Source organism: Acomys russatus, chromosome 28, assembly GCF_903995435.1.
Source record: "Acomys russatus chromosome 28, mAcoRus1.1, whole genome shotgun sequence".
Lineage (NCBI taxonomy): Eukaryota > Metazoa > Chordata > Mammalia > Rodentia > Muridae > Acomys > Acomys russatus.
The window spans coordinates 780,588-801,233 of NC_067164.1; the positions used below are offsets into that span (position 1 = coordinate 780,588).

The window sequence follows — 20,646 nt, forward strand, 5'->3', positions numbered from 1 at the left end:
GGAGGCAGAGGCTGGCTGAACTCTGTGATGCCGAGACCATCCTGGTCTTCAAAGTGAGTCCAGGATAGCCAGGGCTACACAGAGAAACCCTGTCTCAAAAAATTATATACATACATACATACATACATACATACATATGTAAATAAATAATAAAATAGAAACACAAATATTAAAAGAATATGCTTTCAGGTGTGGAATATGGGGCTGCTTCAGCTTGTCCACAGATGTTGACTTTGATTAGTCTCATGCAGGGACATGATTTTTGCCAGTTCTGCAATTGTGTGATGTTTAGAATTCTGGGGACTTTTCAGCGGAGATATAAATGCTACGGCCCTGAGAGTGGGTTGCTGGTTATTTGCTGTTGGTCTTGGTTTATTAAGTAGCTGTGAACGAAGAAGAAAAGAAGAAGAAGGAGAAGAAGAAGAAGAAGAAGAAGAAGAAGAAGAAGAAGAAGAAGAAGAAGAAGAAGAAGAAGAAAATAGACATCCTGACGGAAAAGATCAAACATGCCCCAAGGAATTCAATGCCCCTGCTTCAGCAGGAAGTATCTAACGATAATGTTGCCCCATTTCCTTTCTATTCTTTTTTCTCTCCTATCTAATGTTAGGGGTTGAAAGGGTGGAGAATGGTAGAAGAACGAAGAACTGATAAAGTAGTAAAAGGTCAGCTATAACGGAGTCTCACTGTGCGGCTCTGGTTGGCCTGAAACTCTCATGTAAATCATGCAGGCCTCAAACATGCCAGGCATGCACCACCATGCCTAGCCACAAGGGAATTTTTGGCAGGTCTATTTAAGAAAACATACCTCCTCTTCTGTGTCATGGATACCATTCTCAATTCTAGGAAAAACTAATGTTTTTGTTTATTTGGTTAGTTTTTGTTATTGTTATTGTTGAGTTTGGGTTTTTGGGGTTTTGTTTTTGTTTTTGTTTTTTTTTCCCTCCTGAAACTTAAGACAAAACCTACCCTGGGCATCTGAGGAAGGAGTACCATCCTGCAAAGGAAACCACTGTGGAAGGGTCTAAGCACAGACAAGGGAATCTCACCATTCAGCTCCCTCATCCCATGTGGTCCAGATCACTGGATACAATTCAGACCCAGCTAGCACTACTGAAACCAGGCAGAGGAGTGTTCCAGAAACACCAAGACAGCTCACCTTATACTTAGGCCAAATGCCAGCAAGGCCCAACCCCAGCAAGGCCCAACCCCAAACACAAAAGAACTCTTAGGATCACCAAAGAATTCCAGAAAGATCTTAATATCAAACACATATGACACAAGGTTGGGACATAGCCAAAATAAACAATAAAGTACCCAAAAGGGGTAGGAGATAGGCGCTGTAAATCAAGAGTGGGGTAGGAATTAAAAACTCAGAAGAGTTAAAATGCAAGTTGAGGAAGTTTCTCAAAAACTAAAACAGAAAGTCAAGCAGACAATGAATTGGGAAGAAAATACAACAGCATTAGAGGGCCCACCCAGAAGCCCAGAGTTGTATAGCAAAACCAAACAAAACAATGAGAAGAAAAAACAAAAAATTAGCAATGTTTTGCCAAAATAAAGGTTATATCCAGATTAAAATTTAACCAAGTCAAGCCACGTCTTGGGAAATTTCAAAATTATGAGAATAAACAGAATATTCAAAAAGCTGAAAAGTAAATAATATGAAAAAGATCATACTTCAGAATGGCAGTGGCCACAGGCTAAATACTGGCAGCTCAGAAACAGAGGGTTTCTGCCCAGGAGAAACTAAGAACTGAGAAAATAGAAGGAGGTAGATTGCTAACTTAAATTTGCTACTCAGCGGAATGTCAGTACAGGTATAAGGTCATAAATATAGCTTTCATATATGCAAGGTTTTGTATTGTTTGCCTTCTCTTTACTCTTCTGGGAAATTACCTGACAATGTCTTCTACAAAAATAAGGCAATAAATATGCACGGAGTTGTGGAGTCAAGGATTCTAACACAAGAAAAAGGCGAGAATTTGCCTCTAGAGGCACTGCAGGTGTGGCTGCTGTATCAAGTTAAAAGGTGCTTCAGTACGGGGCAGAGAAGAGAGAGGCAATGTCTACGTTCAGTGTTCTGACCTATTAACATATAATTGGTAGCCTAACATTCTCTGGAAAAAAGCTAGCCTGAGATGACCATCAGCCCAGGGCTGTCATTGGATGTGATCTCTTGCCAGAACAGCCTCTCCTCTTCTACACCCTCCCCTCCCCTTTGCCCTAATCACTGGCAGCCGGCAGGAGACCTGGCCCTGTGGTGTTAAGATCAGGAGAGCTGGCCCTGGCCTCACCTGCTGCAGCACTCAGGAGAGTGGGCCCTGGATGTCGGGGTTGTATGTGAGCTGGCCCAGAGGGTGTGAGCACAGGAGATCAGGCCCTGCCTCTTGTCTGCTGGCTGGTGAAATGGACAAGGGAAAGGTGCCCTCCTCCTTCACCATCTATGTCAGGTGGGAGAGCTGGCCCTAGGGTCATGATAGTGAGGGAACTGGCCATGTCCCTCACAGGCCCTGCACGTCACCTGGGCAGCAGGGTAGAGCTGGCCCTGGTTATGAGGGTTGCAGGTGAGCCAGCCCCAGGTGGGTGAGAGCAGGAGAGCTGGTATGCTGACCAGCTGAGATACCTCTCAGGACCAGATCCAAGGATTTAAATTGGCCCACCTCAACATCTACCCCATTGATGAACTACTGCAGGAGTGCATGAAAGGGCCAGTCTTACAGATCCAAAACTACAAGATCTCCATGACACAGGGCAACAACAGGATATCCGAGAGGAGTCTCACTGAGGCCCCAGTATTGATAGAGCAGCAGAGGCCAGAAGCCTCCCGCCAGACCAACAAGTCATTACAACCGACATTTGCAAAGCAAAGAAGTGTGAACAAAGGGCAGATTGTGGGACACACTGTGAGACACTACAGCTTACAATGAGATTTCCTTCCCCCCCCCCTCTGTTTCAGGGGGGAGGTTGCAAGGGTGGGGGGGCAGGTGCGAAGGGAGGGAAATATGAGTGGGATTAGGGTGCATGATGTGAAATTCACAAAGAACCAATACAAAGTTTGAATGAAATAAAGAAGGAAGGAAAGAAGGAGAAAGAAAAAGACAAGACCTCCCAGTATCCCATCAGGATGAAGGGAAATCCCAATGAATGACACACAGAAGCAAGCAAAAAGACCATCCTGTCCAAAATATCAAGCTAGAAGGTTCCTGCAAGAATTTTTGTAGAAGATAAAACTGAATGCATAGGGAAGCTCATAAAAAGTTATGAGCTGAGCATTATCAAAGTAAGAAAGAAAACTAGGTCCAGAAAAAAAGGAAAAATCATACAGAAAAAGGCATACACAAAAAAACCACAGTACAACCTGAGCCTAGCTCTATAAATAGGATCCATAGCTCCACAATAATATAAATAATAAGTAATAATCTTGCTACTATTATAAATGTTTTTGGAGGGCAGGAAGTGTGTTTCCGTGTGGGTGGGAGAGTGGGTTGTGCAAGAGAGCCACAGTCTCTTGGGCAGCAAGAGCCTAAACTTGAACTATCAAGTAACACAAACGTGCTGCTTAGAGATTATCAGTAGATAAAATTACACCACGATGACATAGATCAATTTGGCTTTTCTGAGAAACTGTTGAATGGGCAAAGTCTATTCTGTAAAATAAGATGAGACCTCCCTCAGAAAATGACACAATCATGGGCTTAAGGCAGCGGGACACAGGAGCCAATCAAGAGAGGTTAAACTGCTTACTGAAATCTCATTCCTTCTGGTTAATTTTTTTAAAACAAGATTTAAAGCAAAGAGGACACTTTCTCTGACAGGAATCTCCTGTTTTCAAGGAAAACTAGCCTGCTTAAAAGTCTGCATGCTGGCTTACAGTCTCTGGGTTGATTATGTGGCACCATAGCACAAGTGGCTCCATTTTGATATTCTTAGTCTGGTCTGTTGGAGCCTACAACAGAAGCCCAGCCAAAACCCACTGCTTCCCATGGTTTTTGTTTTTTAAAAAAAGTCAGTCTTAAAAAGTAACAAAATAAAAATGATCAAGTTGTGGCAGTCAGAATACACTAGAAGATAGTGGAGTAACAGAAGTATTTTCTCTCTTTTCCTTCACTAAACCATTAAAGCCAAAGGCAGATCATCTCACTGCCAGTGAATCAGTAAAAATCAAAAACAAAACAAAACAAAAAAAAACCTACAAAAACACCAAAATGCGAACTGTGACATTGCCATCTATAAAATGCTATGGAATCTAGATCAACCCAAGGAAGGAAGCTAAAGACAGATTTCCCTAGAAATAGTATCTGTGTCCTGAAGGGTCACCCCACTCCCATCACACCACACCCACCTTTTGATGACACCTGTGAGATCCAGAAGGGCAAGCCGACCACAGAAGAATGGCCTCCAAATTATAAACATCATGATTGACTTTTACCTGCTTTGTAATATAAGGTCCTCCTACAGTGCCAAGGACTGTCTTGAACCATCAGGCTTCAAGAGAGCCTCCCAACTCAGCCGCCTGTGTGACTGGCACTATGGCACCACACCTGGCATGGTTTTTTGTTTTGTTTTGCTTTTCTGTTTTGGGGGTTTTGTTTGTTTGTTTGTTTTACAGGTTTGCTCTATGTTGACGCTGTCCAAACTACTAAGCACTCAGATGTGTCCCATCAGTGGTTTTTCCAAAGCATGTGCCTACACACTCGTCACAGACTGAGAGCAAGAGCCAGGCTTCAGCCTCTGGTGTAGCCCCAGCACCAATCCTACGCCCTGCACACTCCAGGAGAGAAGGCAGGGGAGAAGGAAAGTCACCACTCTGAGCAGCTTCATTTAGCAAGACTATTGAAAGTAATAGAACTCATCTTCAGATGATCACAGAGGTGGTTATGGCTGAGAAGGAGCTTTTTCATCCCCAAAACTAATGGGAGCTATCTGCTCTGAACACGGAAACAATTGCATTGATTTTCTATGTGAAAGGCTGTTCTCCTGTGATCTGGCCCCACCCTCCACCCGTGGATTTCACAGGTGCCGGGAAATGGGCGATTATTTCTAGGGAAATCTGTCTTCAGCTTCCATCCCTAGGTTCCACAGCCTTTGAAAGATAAGAATGTCGTAGTTTGGACTAGGGAAGGTTTTCACTGGAGGTAAGAGTGTCCATAAATACTGCAGAGTCATCTCCCAAACCTTATCTAACCTGCGTTACAAATATCTTTCATTAGTTTCTTTACAGGACAGGGTCTCATTACATCCCCCACGCTGGCCTGGAATTTGTAGTTCTGCTTCTGCTGCCTAAAGGCTGGGTTTGTGGGCATGTGCCACCACACCTGGCTGCAAGTCGCTCCTTTGCATAAAACTTAACTGCCAAATGAAATCCCCTTTGTCTAGGTCTCACTGGAGCTAAAGATAACTGGGCCCTTTACCGTGGCTGCTATTAAAAACTTAAAACAGATATTGTCAGGCTTTGAACACTTATATCCTGAAGCAGACAATGAAAAAATAATGTCACCATCTCACCAGTGACAAACTCAAGCCACCAAAGTTATATTCTCTGTCCAGTGTTGAATAATCTGAGGGCAAGACTAATGCTTTGCTTTCATGATCCAGCAATTGCAGCCGACAGACCTTAGAACCCCATGGATTGTGCGGGGAGATGGGGTGGGGGAGGAGGAAAGTTTTAAAAATTAAGTGGCCACTAGGGCAGCCCATCCAGTCAATATAATCTTTCATAACACTCACCAACAAAGGAGCAACAGCTAACCCAGAAGGGAGGCAAAGATGAGGGTGGGGAGGGTGGGAAGTTGAGGAGGGAGACAGACCACACCTGTCTCACTTTAGAAATTACATGTCAATTAGTGCTGCTTTCTCCATGGGTCAAGGATGCAGTGGGCAATGATTACTGCAGACTTTATCTATTCAAAATGCTGAGAACAAGTGACTATTAAGTCTCAGCCTTAAAACGGGCATCTATAACCCTCCCCGCAAGACTCAGGAGCACCGAGGAAGAGGGAGCAGGAAAATGTAAGAGCCAGGGAATAGGTAGGAGTGCTATAAAGCTCTGTCACCAGGACACGGCACGGCTATGAACTCAGTATCCATGGGCATCTGCACACGACCTGCAGAAGATGTTCAAGGACTGACTGGGTCCATCAATATCCCAGTATGGATGGGGTGAGGATCATTAGGCCTTTAAAGAAGAAATGAATAAATCCCTTAAAGAAATACAGAAAAATCAATCAAAGGGCAGGGAAATGAATAAAACTGTTCAAGACCTAAAAATGGAAATAGAAACAATAAAGAAAAAACAAACTGAGGGAATCCTAAAGATGAAAAATCTAGGGAAGAGAATAGCAACTATGGACAAAAAGCATCGCCAACAGAATACAAGAAATGGAAGACAGAATCTCAGGTGTAGAAGATGTTATAGAGGAAACTGATACATCAGTCAAAAAAAATGTTAAATCTAACACAAAGCATCTGGGACACTATGAAAAGTCCAAGAATAATAGGAATAGAAGACGAAAACGATTCCCAGCTCAAAGGCGCAGAAAATATTTTCAACAAAATCATAGGGAAAAAAATTCCCCGACCTAAAGAAATAGATGCCTATAAACATACAAGAGGTTTACAGAACACCAAATGGATTGAACAAGAAAAGAAAAATTTCCTACCACATAATAATAAAAACACTAAATGTACAGAACAAAGAATATTTAAAGCTACAAGGGGAAAAGGCCAAATAACATATAAATGCAAAGCTACCAGAACCACACATGACATTTTAACAGAGACTTTAAAAGCCAGAAGGGCCTGTGCAGATATCCTGTAGTCTCCAAGGGACCACAGATGCCAACCCAGACTACTATACCCATCAAAACTCTCAATCACCATAGATGGAAAAAACAAGATATTCCATGACAAAGCCAAATTTGAACAATATCTGCACAAATCTAGCCCTTCAGAAAATACTAGAAGGAAAACTCTAACCCAAGGAGGTTAACTGTACCCAAGAAAACACAGGAAATTAATTACATGTATTCTTCACTTTCTAAACTAGAGGCAGTCCAGGCATGTGGCAGAAATTAAAATGAATTGACAAAAGAGTTTTTCCACTTGGATTTAATTCTAGGATCCCAATACATTCCCATGGAGAAAAAATATGCAACACACATGGGACAAATGCTGAGAAAGCAACGGGAAACCCAGGCTATTTGAAAGAACTAAGGAGGGTCCAACAAGCCTCCAGGATAGTTAGTGCAAAGGTTTGAACAATGATCACGTTTTCTACAACTTTCCATTTACCATCACCCCAGTACTAATACTGCCATCCCCAAACCAAAGTTCTGTCTCTCACAACACCTGTTAAGATAAAAAAAAAAAAAAAAATCCTTAAGCTGGGCATTTTCCCCTTTTATTTATTATATGTATATAATTTATAATAAAATATATAAATTAATATATATTAAATCTCTATTACATTCTGCCAATATAGTCTGAAATTCCATGATTTGAGAATTCAGCACATATTCCATAAAATAAATCAATGCTTATTTTTTTCTATTACACTACGACATTCTTAGAAGCAAACTATGTCCCCTTGCAGTAGAGGGGAACTAACACAGCCAAAACTGGACAGTGTCCAGAGAACCCTAAATGGGGTGTCCTCATCTAATCCCTCCTGGCAGGGCTCAGGAGGTTGCTAAAGAGGAGGCAGAATGACAGTAAGAGCCACAGGTGATGGATGACTCCAGTGGAATAGGGTCTTCCAGACACAACAGGACTGACAAGAATTCACACAGAGAATGACAGCACGCAACAGGCTCAAGCCAGATGAGGTCCCGGAACTAAGAGAGGAAAGTGGACAAGAACGCCCAATCCCTAACCCAGAAGCTGACATCTGCTTGCTAAGGAATACTTAGCTTTCTCTTAGAGTCTCACTGTGTATATAAACCACATTTAAAGGCAGGACCAATGCCCAACAGTAGATGACCAACACAAAATGAACTCAGTGGTACTTTTGTAGGTGTTTTTTTCTCATATTGATTGCTTTGTTTGCACGTTTTGGGTTTTGTTGTTGTTTTGTTTTGTTTTGATTTTTGTGAGAATTACTAGGTCTTTTGCTTCTGAAACATTGTTTCTTATTTTTAGGTTTTTGTGGTGTATGTGTCTATTATGTTTTTGTTTTTGTTTTTCTTTAGATTTTGTTGTTTTTAATTCTGGTTTGTTTGGGTTTTTATTTGCCTGTTGGGGGAGGGGAAGCTGGGGAGAATCTGGGAGAAATTGGGAAGGGAAACTGATCAGGATATATTATGTGGAAAAAAATAGCAATTAAAAAAAGAATGGGTGCATGTATGTCCTACTGTAGTCACTTTGGCAGCACTTATACCAAAAGTGTGATGACACAGAGATTAGCATGGCTCCTGCACATGTGTGTCATATATATGTAAGTTTTTATTCGGTCCTACACCAATTTCTCAAAACTGTATTTTCAAGTCAGATTACTTGGTCTTACACAAATCAAGCAAAAGAATATACAGTTACCATGACCTGGCAGTCAGGACCTTGCTGGAATAAAATAGGCTCTAGAAAGTAATTACTAAATGTAAGGCCTTCGCTGTGTTACTTTAGAATCATAATCTCAGAGGTAACAAAACTGTTTTGTGGTCTTTACTTTTCCAGTGTCTCTTGCTGTCACTGGGTAGACGGAAAAGAAGACACCTCTTTTATAAAGTTAAATATCACAAGATCTTCACCATAACCTGGCGATCTTTGTATTGCAAATAACCACCTGCACTTTCAGTCAGTGTTCAGGAGTCATAACGCCAGCCGGCTAGCAGGTCCTGCCTCTTCTCTGAGATGCTCCTGGGATCCAGTTCTACCCTGCTTGGATCCTTCCCTGACAGGCCTGGAGATTCAGAGCTTATTCACCAGAGAGGCCCACAGCTGGCCTTTCTCATGAGTGGCATGGCTCTCACCAGTCTCCTGGCACTCTTATCTCTTTAAATGGGAGCATTCTGTGTCCAACACTGTTCTGAGAGGCCTTTTAAACATATGCGTGGTGGGCTCGTGGCGAGAGAAGACCCCTCTGTCCTGGGTAAGCAAGAAAACCAAGGACAAAGTCCACAAATCCTGAGGGTTCCATGACATTGTAAGGCTTGCAAGATGAAGCGGTCAGTCTCTAACACTGCCATTAAGCCTATAATTCAAATATTCTAAGTCAGTATGCTTGAAACCTACTGGCTCCCGAGAAAGCTACGGACTTAACCGGGAAGTCACTGCCTAGGAGGCAAGAATGTGTCTCTTCATGTACTAAAAGACCAAACAGGTTTTTTTCATGTAAGGGTCTCTCTCTGTTACTCAAGCTGATCATGAACTCGTAGGACGTAGCAATCCTCCTACCTCAGCCACCGAAGTGGCTGGAACTGTAGACATGTACCACCATGACCTGGTTTCTAAAAGAACCAACTTTCAGTGCATCTCCTGATGACGCAATGGTTCTCTGAACATTATCTTGAAGACTTTTTCCCCCTCTATTACCAGTTAATTACAGTGAATTTATCTGAGCAGCAAGGGTTAGTGGAAGGAGCTGGAACGGCTGAGCTGATGAACGTGACTCAGCCTTTAAGAGTCACAGAACGTCATGTAGTTACCTAAGTCCTGGTGCTACCGTGCCATCCATGAGGCTGGGGATGGGTGTACCAACCTCAAAGGACTGGCAATAAGGACAAACAAGGCAATAAGCAAATGGTCAGGGCAACTGTTGCTAAGTTCACATTTACACACTCAACAACTGCTAGCTGAACATCTGCTCAGTGCTGGCTAGATACATTTTTCAGGATCTGGAGGACAAAATAAAACATTAGACAGAGCCAGTATACTGAGCCGCTCATAGCCTAGCAAAAGGAGCAGACCCGAGAAAGCTAGTGATTTGTTTACCATGTGTTAGACCACAGATGGCTTCTGCTGAGGCAGACGAGCTGTAATAAAGGGGATGCCAGGGAGCCAGGATGAAGACAAGAGGACTGCCAAGAGTTCAAGACCAACCTGTTCTACACTTTGAGTTACAGGCCAGTCTGGGTTATATGGCAAGTCTCTCTCAAAAACACAAAAAAGTGGTACCTGGGCTGGGCTAAAAAAAATTAAAAAACAAAAAACAGTAAGTTGTCACCCATGGAAAACGGTGGAACAGGGGCACTGTCAGGCCAAAGTGGATGGAGAAATGCACAATAGTTTGAAGAAACATAAGCAGTAAGAAGAGCTTGTATTAGTTTAAATACATCCCATTTTAATACTCCTTCATTTCCTCTATTGTTACTCGAGTACTAATAGTCCTAAGGAAGACAAAGCTATTTCCACTGTTTTTTAAAAAAAAAATCCAAACGAGTCCCTTATAACATTGGGCTTATTTGTTCCTCAGTGTTTCAATAAACACTTTGTTGCAAGCGCATTCTGCATCAGGCTCTGTGACAGACACAAATGCATACCACGGGAAGGCCTCCTCTTCCCTTACACCCCTGTGGCTTTGATGTGACTCCTTCATGGGCTCCCGTGCAGCTTGCTTCCGTGTTGCTACCACATGGGACAGTGAGGCGTGGCACCTGAACACCAGATCCAACTCGACAAATCTCACCTCTGTCCCTCTCTTCATCAATACTAACATCTTAATCGCCTTTGCACACATTTTGTTGTGTATAAATTGCACAGAATAATGGGCTACATTGCAACATTTCCATGGGTATATATGGTGGTTTTCCCCACTCACGGCCATTCTTACCCCTCTTCCACTGTTACACTCCTCCTCCCAGTCTACTTTCTACTTTTACATCTTTTTTTTTTAGCCTAGTTTGCATGTAAAAAGGAGATATTAGACTATTCATATTTTTTGACAACCAAAGGTTAATATTATGGATATTTCCACAAAATAATCATTTAAAAAAGGTAAAATTTTCTCACACACACACACACACACACACACACACACACACACACACACACTGCTGAGAATAAGTAACTGTTGCTTGCTCAGTCTTAAGTGAGACACCTGTATCAACCCCCTCCCCACCCCATCCCCACGCCAAGGCTCAGGGGAACAAAAAAAGGAAGGAAGGAAGGAAGAATATTAAGAGTTAAGTGTTGCTTTAAAGGAAATCCCAATCATTCTATTTTACCAATAAAGACTCAGGAGCCGGATGCTGGGGTGAAAACCTGCTAGCTCAGAGAGGCAGAGAAACATCCAGCTGACCTTCCAAATTAGCTGATGTCCCAGAAGGAAAAAGGCCCAAAAGGCTCACTAGCTCATCTCAAGAGGAAAAGGCCAAAAAACCCAAGGCCTGTTAGCTCAAAGCCAAAAAAGCCGTAGGCCAAGGAGCTCAGGAGCTCAAGAACTAAAGACCTAAAAACTAAAAGGTCCTTCTACTCTACAGCTGTCTTACATACCCCTCAATTCAAAGTCCCTCCTACTCTAATCTCTGTCAGCAGGTTTCTTGCTTCACCTCTTGACTCAGGGTTAACTTTATTAAATCTTGTATACAGAAAGCTCTTGAATTAAGGTGTGTGCTAGGGCTCAACCACAAAAACAAAAAGAAAAACAAAAAAAACACAGAGATTTACAATTCACAATCTCAGGGATCACAATGGGATCAAATTCCTACAACAGTTATGATAAGGAGGGACTACTGTGAGGTGCTGTCTTCAGGATGTGGCAACTGTGTTCACGCATCACTGAGGCTGTGGTGACCTGCGCAAGATCAAGCCAACAAGGCCAGTCATTATTCCAGCAGGCAGCACTAACTGGATGCTATGGGTGGTGGTGAGGGATGCCATCACCAAAAATACATAAAAGGCATGGTAGTTAAATGAATATTTTAAAAGGCTGAGAGCACAGCACAGAGGTACAGCCTAGCATGTACAAGGCCTGGGGTTCATGGCTGGGCACAAAAAGAAAAGAAAAAAGGGGAACAGAAGAAAGAGAGAGAAGGAGGGGAGGGGAAAGGAAAGGAAAAGAATAGGGCAAATAAACCAACTTAAAAACAATCAGTAGAGGGGCTGGAGAGATGGCTCAGTGGTTAAGAGCACTGCCTGATCTTCCAAAGGACCCGGGTTCAATTCCCATGCACCCACATGGCATTGCACAACTGTCTGTAACTCCAAGATCTGACACCCTCACACCAGCACACATAAATTAAAATTAAATAAAACATTTTTAAAAAACAATCAGTAGAAAAAAATAAATTTAAAAATCAGTGGTGTCAAGTTCAGTGGCACACACCAAACCTCCCAGCACCTGAGAGGCAAAGACAGGAAAGTACTGGGGCCCGAGATCTCAAGGCTGTCCTGGGCAAAGCAGAGAGACCCTGCCTCAAAGACAACAAACACATACATTACAATGGGCTAGGTTCTTGTGCAGACATGTCTCTGAAGATTACACACAGATGACCAGTGAGCAATGAAATGATGTTCAGCCAAACCAAAGCCACAAAATCCCACTTCGCACAGTGAAAATAAAGCAGAAAGGAAAATAGAAGCAGAATGAGAATTTATACGTAAACACAGAGAAGGCAGACCCCCACAATTAGCTGCTGAAAGTGTAAAGTGGTCCAGACACTGTGAAAGACCTTGTGGCAGTTCCTCAAATGTTGGAGCACAGAGTTACCATGTGACTCGGCCATCTACTTAAGAGAATTGAAAACATACACAAAAACTGCACATGAATGCTCAGAGTAGTGAGGCCGATAATAGCCACAAGTGGGAGCAGCCCAAAGGGCTGTCAACTGATGAAGAAACAAGCAAAACAGCATGCAGCTTCATGATGGAACAGCATGGCACCATGAGAAGGAATTAAACCCCGGCATGTGGTACAGCTTGCACCTTGAAAGCATTTGCTATAGAAGCAAGACACAAAAGACCACAAACTGCTGATTCTGTGTCTTCGAAATGACCATAAAACATGAATCCACACGAGCACAAAGCAAGTTGCTGCTTAGAAGGGAAGAAGAGAGACTTGAGGGGAGGGTGCAGGTCTGGGAAGGTCTTCATGACTTGGCACATTATGGAGAGACTCGAGGCCACTGGCCTGCACCCTTTCCAATGATGTAAATGGTATATTGCGTATAACTGAATTTATTCAACAGGAAAGTATTATAAGGAAAAAAAAAGTGTAACATATAAACAACATGCTGATAAGAATGAAAAGTAAGAGATAGAAATCAAATGAGAAAATCGGGTGGAACACATAGCTTACTTCTCTACACACATGATAAAACAGAATGCAGTAAAATGGGCTTTGGCTGACTCCCCGGGGGGGCAGAGGCTACAGTGGAGATAGATGTTCCACCCCTAGATTAAGCACACAGCATGGGCAAAAGTGTTCAGAAGGTACTGTAAATTCTACCAGCTTTGGTCAGAGGGAAAACAAAAGCCATGGCCATGGCCTGTGCTGCCCTTACCCTGGGTCAGAGAACCATGCCCATAGCCTGTGCTGCCCTCAGCCTGGGACAAAGAGCCATGTCCATGGCTTGTGCTGCCCTCAGCCTGGAACAGAGAGCCATGTCCATGGCTTGTGCTGCCCTCAGCCTGGGACAGAGAGCCATGTCCATGGCCTGTGCTGCCCTCAGCCTGGGACAGAGAGCCATGTCCATGGCCTGTGTTGCCCTTAGCCTGGGACAGAGAGCCATGCTGCTAGCCTGTGCTGCCCTCAGCCTGGGACAGAGAGCCATGCTACTAGCCTGTGCTGCTTCCAAGGACCAAAAAACACCACAGAGAAGGGGGCGGAAAGACTGTAAGGGCTGGAAAATGGAGACACGAAATGTTGACTTCTGGATATGACATGGCCGTTATAATAATAAAAACCCAGCATCTATATGATAAACATTGATTTACATTCAGAATTTTAGACTCATCAAAATAGGAAAGATGTTTTCTTCAAGGTTGCCAAATACAGAGAGCCAAAACACTATGAATGTAACATTTATATAATTCCTGATTATTTCTTGGTTTTTCTTGCTGTATGTAGTTTAGTGTGTGTGTGTGTGTGTGTGTGTGTGTGTGTGTGTGTGTGTGCATGCGCGCGTGTGTAATGTATATGTAAAAACAGAAAATAGCAAAAAAGAAGAATATCTAGAGAGACTCAGAATCCAGGAAAAGATAACACAGCATCTATAACTACCTGGATAACACACACACACACACACACACACACACACACACACACACACACACACACACAGAAAGAGAGAGAGAGAATAGAAGTAGAACAATTTAGGAAGAAGGGGAAGCCAGCAAGAGTGGAATAAGAAAGGGTGATGGTGATTAACATCTTCACAATACATTCTGCACATGTACGTAATTGTCAAAAATAAAATGTTGAAAACATGGAGCTGGCAAGATAGAACCAGTTGCCTCACGTTGTCCTCTGACCTTCTGACCTCCACAACTGCACCATGGTCTGCACATAACCAACACACATATACACCATCAACTAACAAATTTGACAAGTAAATAAAAATAAAATTAGCATTAACATCAAGCAAAACAAACATATTATTTCTCTTGATTCTATAGGAGAAGCAGTCCTGGCCTGGCACCTGAAGGTCGTGAGCTTGAACATGTGTGGCCTCTTCACTGGGACCTGTGGGCTTGTTCATAGGAGTCCTCGAGCCCCAAGACCCAAGGTGCATACATCCATGCCTCTGAGGCTTTCCATGCACTCTAGTGTCACTGGCCAAAGCCAGTCAAATAGCCACGCCCAGAGTCGAGAAGAAAAGTGACAACCCAGGGGCAGAAGAGAGATTGGAGAAATGGGAGACGTCTTTTTATTCCTTCAAATAAGGTAGCCCGGAGAAAAGCACAGGGCTGCTTTCTTGGTTTCGCTTCACAGTAGTTACTGCATTGGGCTCTGGAGGCAGTCTGTGTGAAAAGGCATTTGCCTTTAACTGCAGTCACACCTGGCATCAGCAGACACTGATGAGAAGCCTTGCCAACTAAGACTGAGAGTGGCAGGCTGGGGGAGGGGAAGGGAGGGGTAGGGAGGGGAGAGGGTACATGCACCCTAGGGCATTCACTCACCCACAGGAATGAGGAATGAAAGCATCACCTGCCCCTCTCTCTCTCTCTCTCTCTCTCTGTCCTTCTGTCTCTCTGTCTCTCTGTCTCTGTCTCTCTGTGTCTCTCTCTCTGTCTCTCTGTCTCTGTCTCTCTGTGTCTCTGTCTCTCTCTGTCTCTCTGTCTCTCTCTGTCTCTCTCTGTGTCTCTGTGTCTCTGTCTCTCTGTCTCTCTGTGTGTCTCTGTCTCTCTGTCTCTGTCTCTGTCTCTCTGTCTCTCTGTCTCTCAATCTCTCTCTCTCTCTCTCTCTCTCTCTCTCTCTCTCTCTCTCTCTCTCTCTCTCTCTTCCTCTCTGCCTCCCTCCCTCGCTCTCTCCTTGGCTGACCCACAGAGTTGAATTCCCTTTGCCCCCATTCACACAGGCAACAATTCTGCTCCACCCTGATAACCAGAACTCAGAACTGTGCGATTGTTGAAACTGGAACTTCCCCAAATCCAGGGTAGGGGGAAAGACAACCATGTGCCTCATAAAATTGTTATCTCTTTTTAATGATACCAATTTATCAAAAGAAAAACTTCCCATTACTGAATTCCAAGGGGAAATGTTGCTGGTGGACACATGACAGAAATAAAAGCTGTTGCTGGTATTTTCAATAGGGTTTGGCTAGAAATAACAAAAGCACACCCCAGCACACTACTTCACATACAACAGTTGATAATGGCTTACTTAGTGAAGTCTTGGTAAAGGCATTTCCATGCTGGCTGAGCAAGATAGATTGCTTTCTGGTTAACTCAGGAGTAGCGACGAAACATTAAAAAATAAAATTGGTAACCAGGAAGATGATCTTTGGTCTAGATATATTAATTATTAACCCAATTTTACTCTTGATAAAAGTTTCATGAGAGGGAGTTCAAGGCTTTCTCCCTACAACAGGAAAGTAGATAATACATTGATAATGACATAGCATGCTGTCACCTAAACAACATATCCATCAGTTGAAAAAAGGCAAATAGGTGCTTTTCTGGAGTCTAGGCCTGTGATAATATGCATAGCTGAATGGCGCAGTGTAACAGAAAATGCCCAGTCTCAGAGACCCATGGCTGCACAGTGGAAGCACTCGAACATCCCAACTCCATCTAATTGGTTGTTTGAATGACTGATTGATTCCTTGAGCCTCACACTTAGGCAAGCACTCTAACACTGAAAGGCACATGCTCAAGTCTTTCTTAGCGTTTTTTTATCCTGAGACAGGATAAACTTTGTCCAGGCTGACTCTCAATAAACTGTGGCCCTGGCAGTTCTTACTCTTCAGCTTCCGCCGCCTCAGGCTCACAAGTAGAGCAGGAGCCTGAAGCACCCAGCCTGGTGACAATGTCTTCTGATGTAGGCTCTGTTTCTTGATGTCATTTATCTTCCCCCTAAAGAACACTGAGCTAGGACAGCTCTGATTACAGGGGTAAAAACCATTAAGACCCTGGCAGGTGGGCTTTTCAGTATTATTTCTGGCAAATCAGAAAGCTCTGAGGAAGCTGGAAAGATGCCTCAGGGGTTAGGACCACTCCTTGTGTTTGCAGAGGACCCAGGTTAGATTCCCAGCTTCCACGTAGTGGCTCACAGCCACCCATAACTCCAGTTTCACAGGAACCAGTGCTTTCTTCTGACCTTTGAAGGCATTAGGCACTCACCTGGTACATGTACATACATGCACACAGAACACCCCTACAGATAAAATAAAATAAAATAAAATAAAATAAAAATCTTTACAATTACAAAAAAAAACTAGTAGTTCTGAGGCACACTTGAAAAGGTTTGGTTTTTCCATTCACAACGTTAAGAAGTCACTAGTATTTTAAATTAGTGAAACAACAAAGTGGATTTGAGGCCACAGGACAAGCCTCCTCCAAGATCATTACTAAATTCCCAACAAGGTTCCTCGTCTCCCTGCAGGACCACACTCACTCACCTGGCACACACTGTGTACACGCGCCCAGAGAGCTGGTAAAAACAGATGCTGCTTTGTCCTCAACCAAAACACATTTCACATTTCCAATCTGGGAAACATTGGCTGGACACTTTTTGAATTCTTTGAGTATATGTGTGATGGGTGTGTAGGATGTGTGGACGGGTGCACTCACAACATGCCACAGCACACATGTGGGGATCAGAGGACAAGCTCTCCTGCTGCTCTGCTGCTCTGCAGGCTAGCTGGTCCATGCATTTCTGGGGATTCTCCTGTCTCCCCTCCATCCCACACGTCCTTACAGATGTGCGTTACCATTTTCAGATTTATGTGGGTTCGAAGGATTCAAATCAGACCCCCACACTTTTGCTGCAAGCACTGCTACCCACTGAGCCACCTCTCCAGTTCCTACTTGACATTTCAAAAGTCCAGTTGTCCTGGCTTTTAAAAGCACAAAAAGGAAGCCAGATGAACCATAAGATATAGGGTGGAAATACACCTGAAGGTCAAACATTGATAAAGTGTATTCTGAGTTTTCAGCCCATCCCTTCTGACATCTGGAGTAGTACCCTGCCTTCAGGCCAGCCCAGCATCTCTGCCAATCCCACCCTGGCATGGCGCATCATTTACAATCCCCAAAAGAAGTCACTCACTTGGCCCACCAGCACTTCCAAGTAACAAGTGATTTCTGAACCGTTCTTGGAAAATGGGGTTATCTTTTCTGCCTAAATGTGTCTTCCCTCCCATGCTTTCCTCAAACTCCTCTCATGAGGCTTCTGTCTGCCACTCTACCAAGACTGTACCTATCAGTCACTAAGGATGCCCACGTGACCTGATCGGGTACCCGCTTCTTAGTTCGCATCCTACTAGCTGCATTCAACACATGTGGGTGCATGGACCTCTCCTGGTTCCTATGCCTCAGGCATGCCCTGTATTTCTTTGGTTTTAGAGGTTGTACCTCTTGGGCCTCTGTGCTGATTTGAAGGAGATTGGCCCCCGTAGGCTCATATATTTGCATGCCTGGTCCTCCATGCTTGGTGAACTATCTAAAAACTATTAGAAGGATTACGAGATGTGGTCCTGTTGGAATTAAGTGTGGTTGTGTTGGAGGAAGTGTATCAGGCTTATTGTCTGTCTCTGTCTCTCTCTCTCTGCCTCTGTCTCTGTGTGTGTGTCTCTCTCCTCTCTCCCTCTGTCTCCTGCAGGCTGTCTATAGATAAAGAGGAAAAGCTCTCAGTCACTTCCCCAGCACCAGGCCTACCTGTATGACGTCATACTCCCCACGATGATGACAATGGATTAACAGTCCCAATTAAACGCTCTGCTTTAGAGTAGAAGAGTTGCCTTGCTCGTGGTGTGTCTTCACAGCAACAGAACACGGACTAAGGCAGCCTCTTTGCTGGACTCCGATTTTCTGTTTTATTTCTAAGGCAGGTGTGTTGGGCTCCTTCTTGGGCCTGCTTCATTTCCACACGTAGACAACCCCTTCACGGTTAGCCGCATGCCATGCCATGGCTACAAAGACAGTCTCTAGCGACGACTCTGTAACCTGCTTGCTCGGCCCTGAATTCCTCCTCATACTCTCCACCAACCACAATCCTGACATCTTTATCTCAATACCTATCAGGTATCTGAGAATTGTAGGTACCCGTCAAACCTGCTCCTGACCCAGTCTTTGCCATCTGAGTAAACATCTCACTCTCTCCCGTAGCCTCTTGGCTCATACCTGGGAGCTGCTTTGATTCTCTCCCACATACACAACCTCTCGTGTTTTAAATCTAATTTCTCAGCATGTTCTTTGAACTATAGATACAAAATATTTTCTGAGCCTAGTTAACTCTCTCTTTCATCCCCCCCCCCATTAGTATTTACTGGCAGGACCGCGATTTCATAGCTGAGTGCCTGCCTGTTGCCAGACCCTCCCACGCTTACTATGGAAATCCTCAAACAACCTGCTTTGACAGGCAGAATAGAAGCAAACTTAACCATGGGTACAATTTGAAGATGCATTTGCTTGTTTGTATTTCCATTCTTGGTTAAAAATGTGACCAAGAAGAAAGCTGAGCTAGGCTCCTGAAGAAGTGTGCTGGACTTAAAGCAAAGAGCAGAGCCATCCCAGCAAAGGCATCCTAAACCAGTCAGCATCCACTTCTCCCAAACCCAACACAGTTAAGAACCCAGGCAGCATGGCAAAGCTACTTACCTGACCCACAGCTATTACAGGCCCACAGGCCGACGGTCAAACCCAACAGAGCCTGGCTCAGATCAGAAAACGACACAATCATTCCATAAACTCCTGAGCAACAGTGAATCATTATTACTGAATGCTGCTGAGCTTATGAAGATGTGTGTTATACATCATTGCTGTGCTGGCAACTGATAAAACTATAACCACCACCATGATCTTATCCAAACTACTGCAATGTGTCCTCCCCCCCAATGGGTCTCACTATGTCCTTATCGCCTTATAATAGTTTCTCCATTCACCAGTCTTTTAAAAGCATAAATCATGTGCGTGTTGGTCCCTTCTTATATGCTTACACTAAAAGCCACTTTAACCTAGCCTACCTCCAACTCTATTTAGTGCCACCTCCCAAATTTACCCGTCACAATTTTATCATTCTTCCTGTTCTTCCAACAGAGAAATCCATGGGCAGGATCTTTGTACAAGATGGCCCTTCTATCTAAGAACTGTTGCTATCTATCTATCTATCTATCTATCTACTTACCTACCTATCATCTATCTATCTATCTCTATATCTCTTTCTTCTCCTTCCTTCCCGACTCTACCTACTTCTAATTTCAATTTTACTTTACATGTCGCTTTCACAAAAAGGCATTGCTTGGACTCCCTGCAATAGTTAATATTGACCAACAATTCGCAGAACTGCACTAACCCTGGAGACAAGACTTTGGCCGTGCCTGTGAGGAATGATCTAGCTTAGATTAAACTGAGGTGGGAAGACCTGTTTTGTGGGTTACACCCATCACCCTGGCTGGAGCTCTGGGATGAATAAAATGAATGCTAATGAGCTGAGCACTGGCAGGCATCATCTGCTCTCTGCTTCCTGACTGTGTTTGCGATGTGACCAGCTGCCTCCAGCTCCCACCACCAGACACGCCCTGCCATGATGAGCTGGACCTCCCAACTGTGAGCTGATATAAACTCTTCCTTACGATGCTTTTGTCATGGCAACAAGAAAGGTAACTCATGCATCACCAGAGCTAAACTAGCAAACTAGCTGATACAAGCCTGTAGTCCCAGCACTGGGAAAGCTGAAGCAAGAGAGTTGCAAGTTCAAGTCCAGCCAAGGCTATGCAGGAAGACTGTATCTATAGTAGTAGTAATAATAACAATAACAATAACAACAACAACAACAACAATAATAATAATAATAATAATGAGAAAAGCATGGGAGAATGGGGAAATAGAAGGATCTAGAGGGTCCTAGAAACCTACAAGAAGAACATTATGATGGGCAGATCTGGGCCCAGGGGTCCTGCTCAAACTATGGCACCAGTCAAGGACAATATGTGCAGGAAACTTAGAACACCTACCCAGATCTAGCCAATGGACAGGACATTCTCCACAGTTGAGTGGAGAGTGGGGTCTGACTTTCACATGTACTCTGGTGCCTCATATTTGACCACGTCCCCT

General features: G+C 43.6%; 1 non-coding gene across 1 annotated transcript; it reads left to right on the forward strand.

The window, feature by feature from the left end:
- Positions 1–1,981: 1,981 nt before the first annotated feature.
- On the forward strand, positions 1,982–2,115 carry LOC127211132 (small nucleolar RNA SNORA17). Its single transcript, XR_007833407.1, has one exon. It is a non-coding gene; the product is annotated as a small nucleolar RNA SNORA17 (small nucleolar RNA).
- Positions 2,116–20,646: the final 18,531 nt, after the last annotated feature.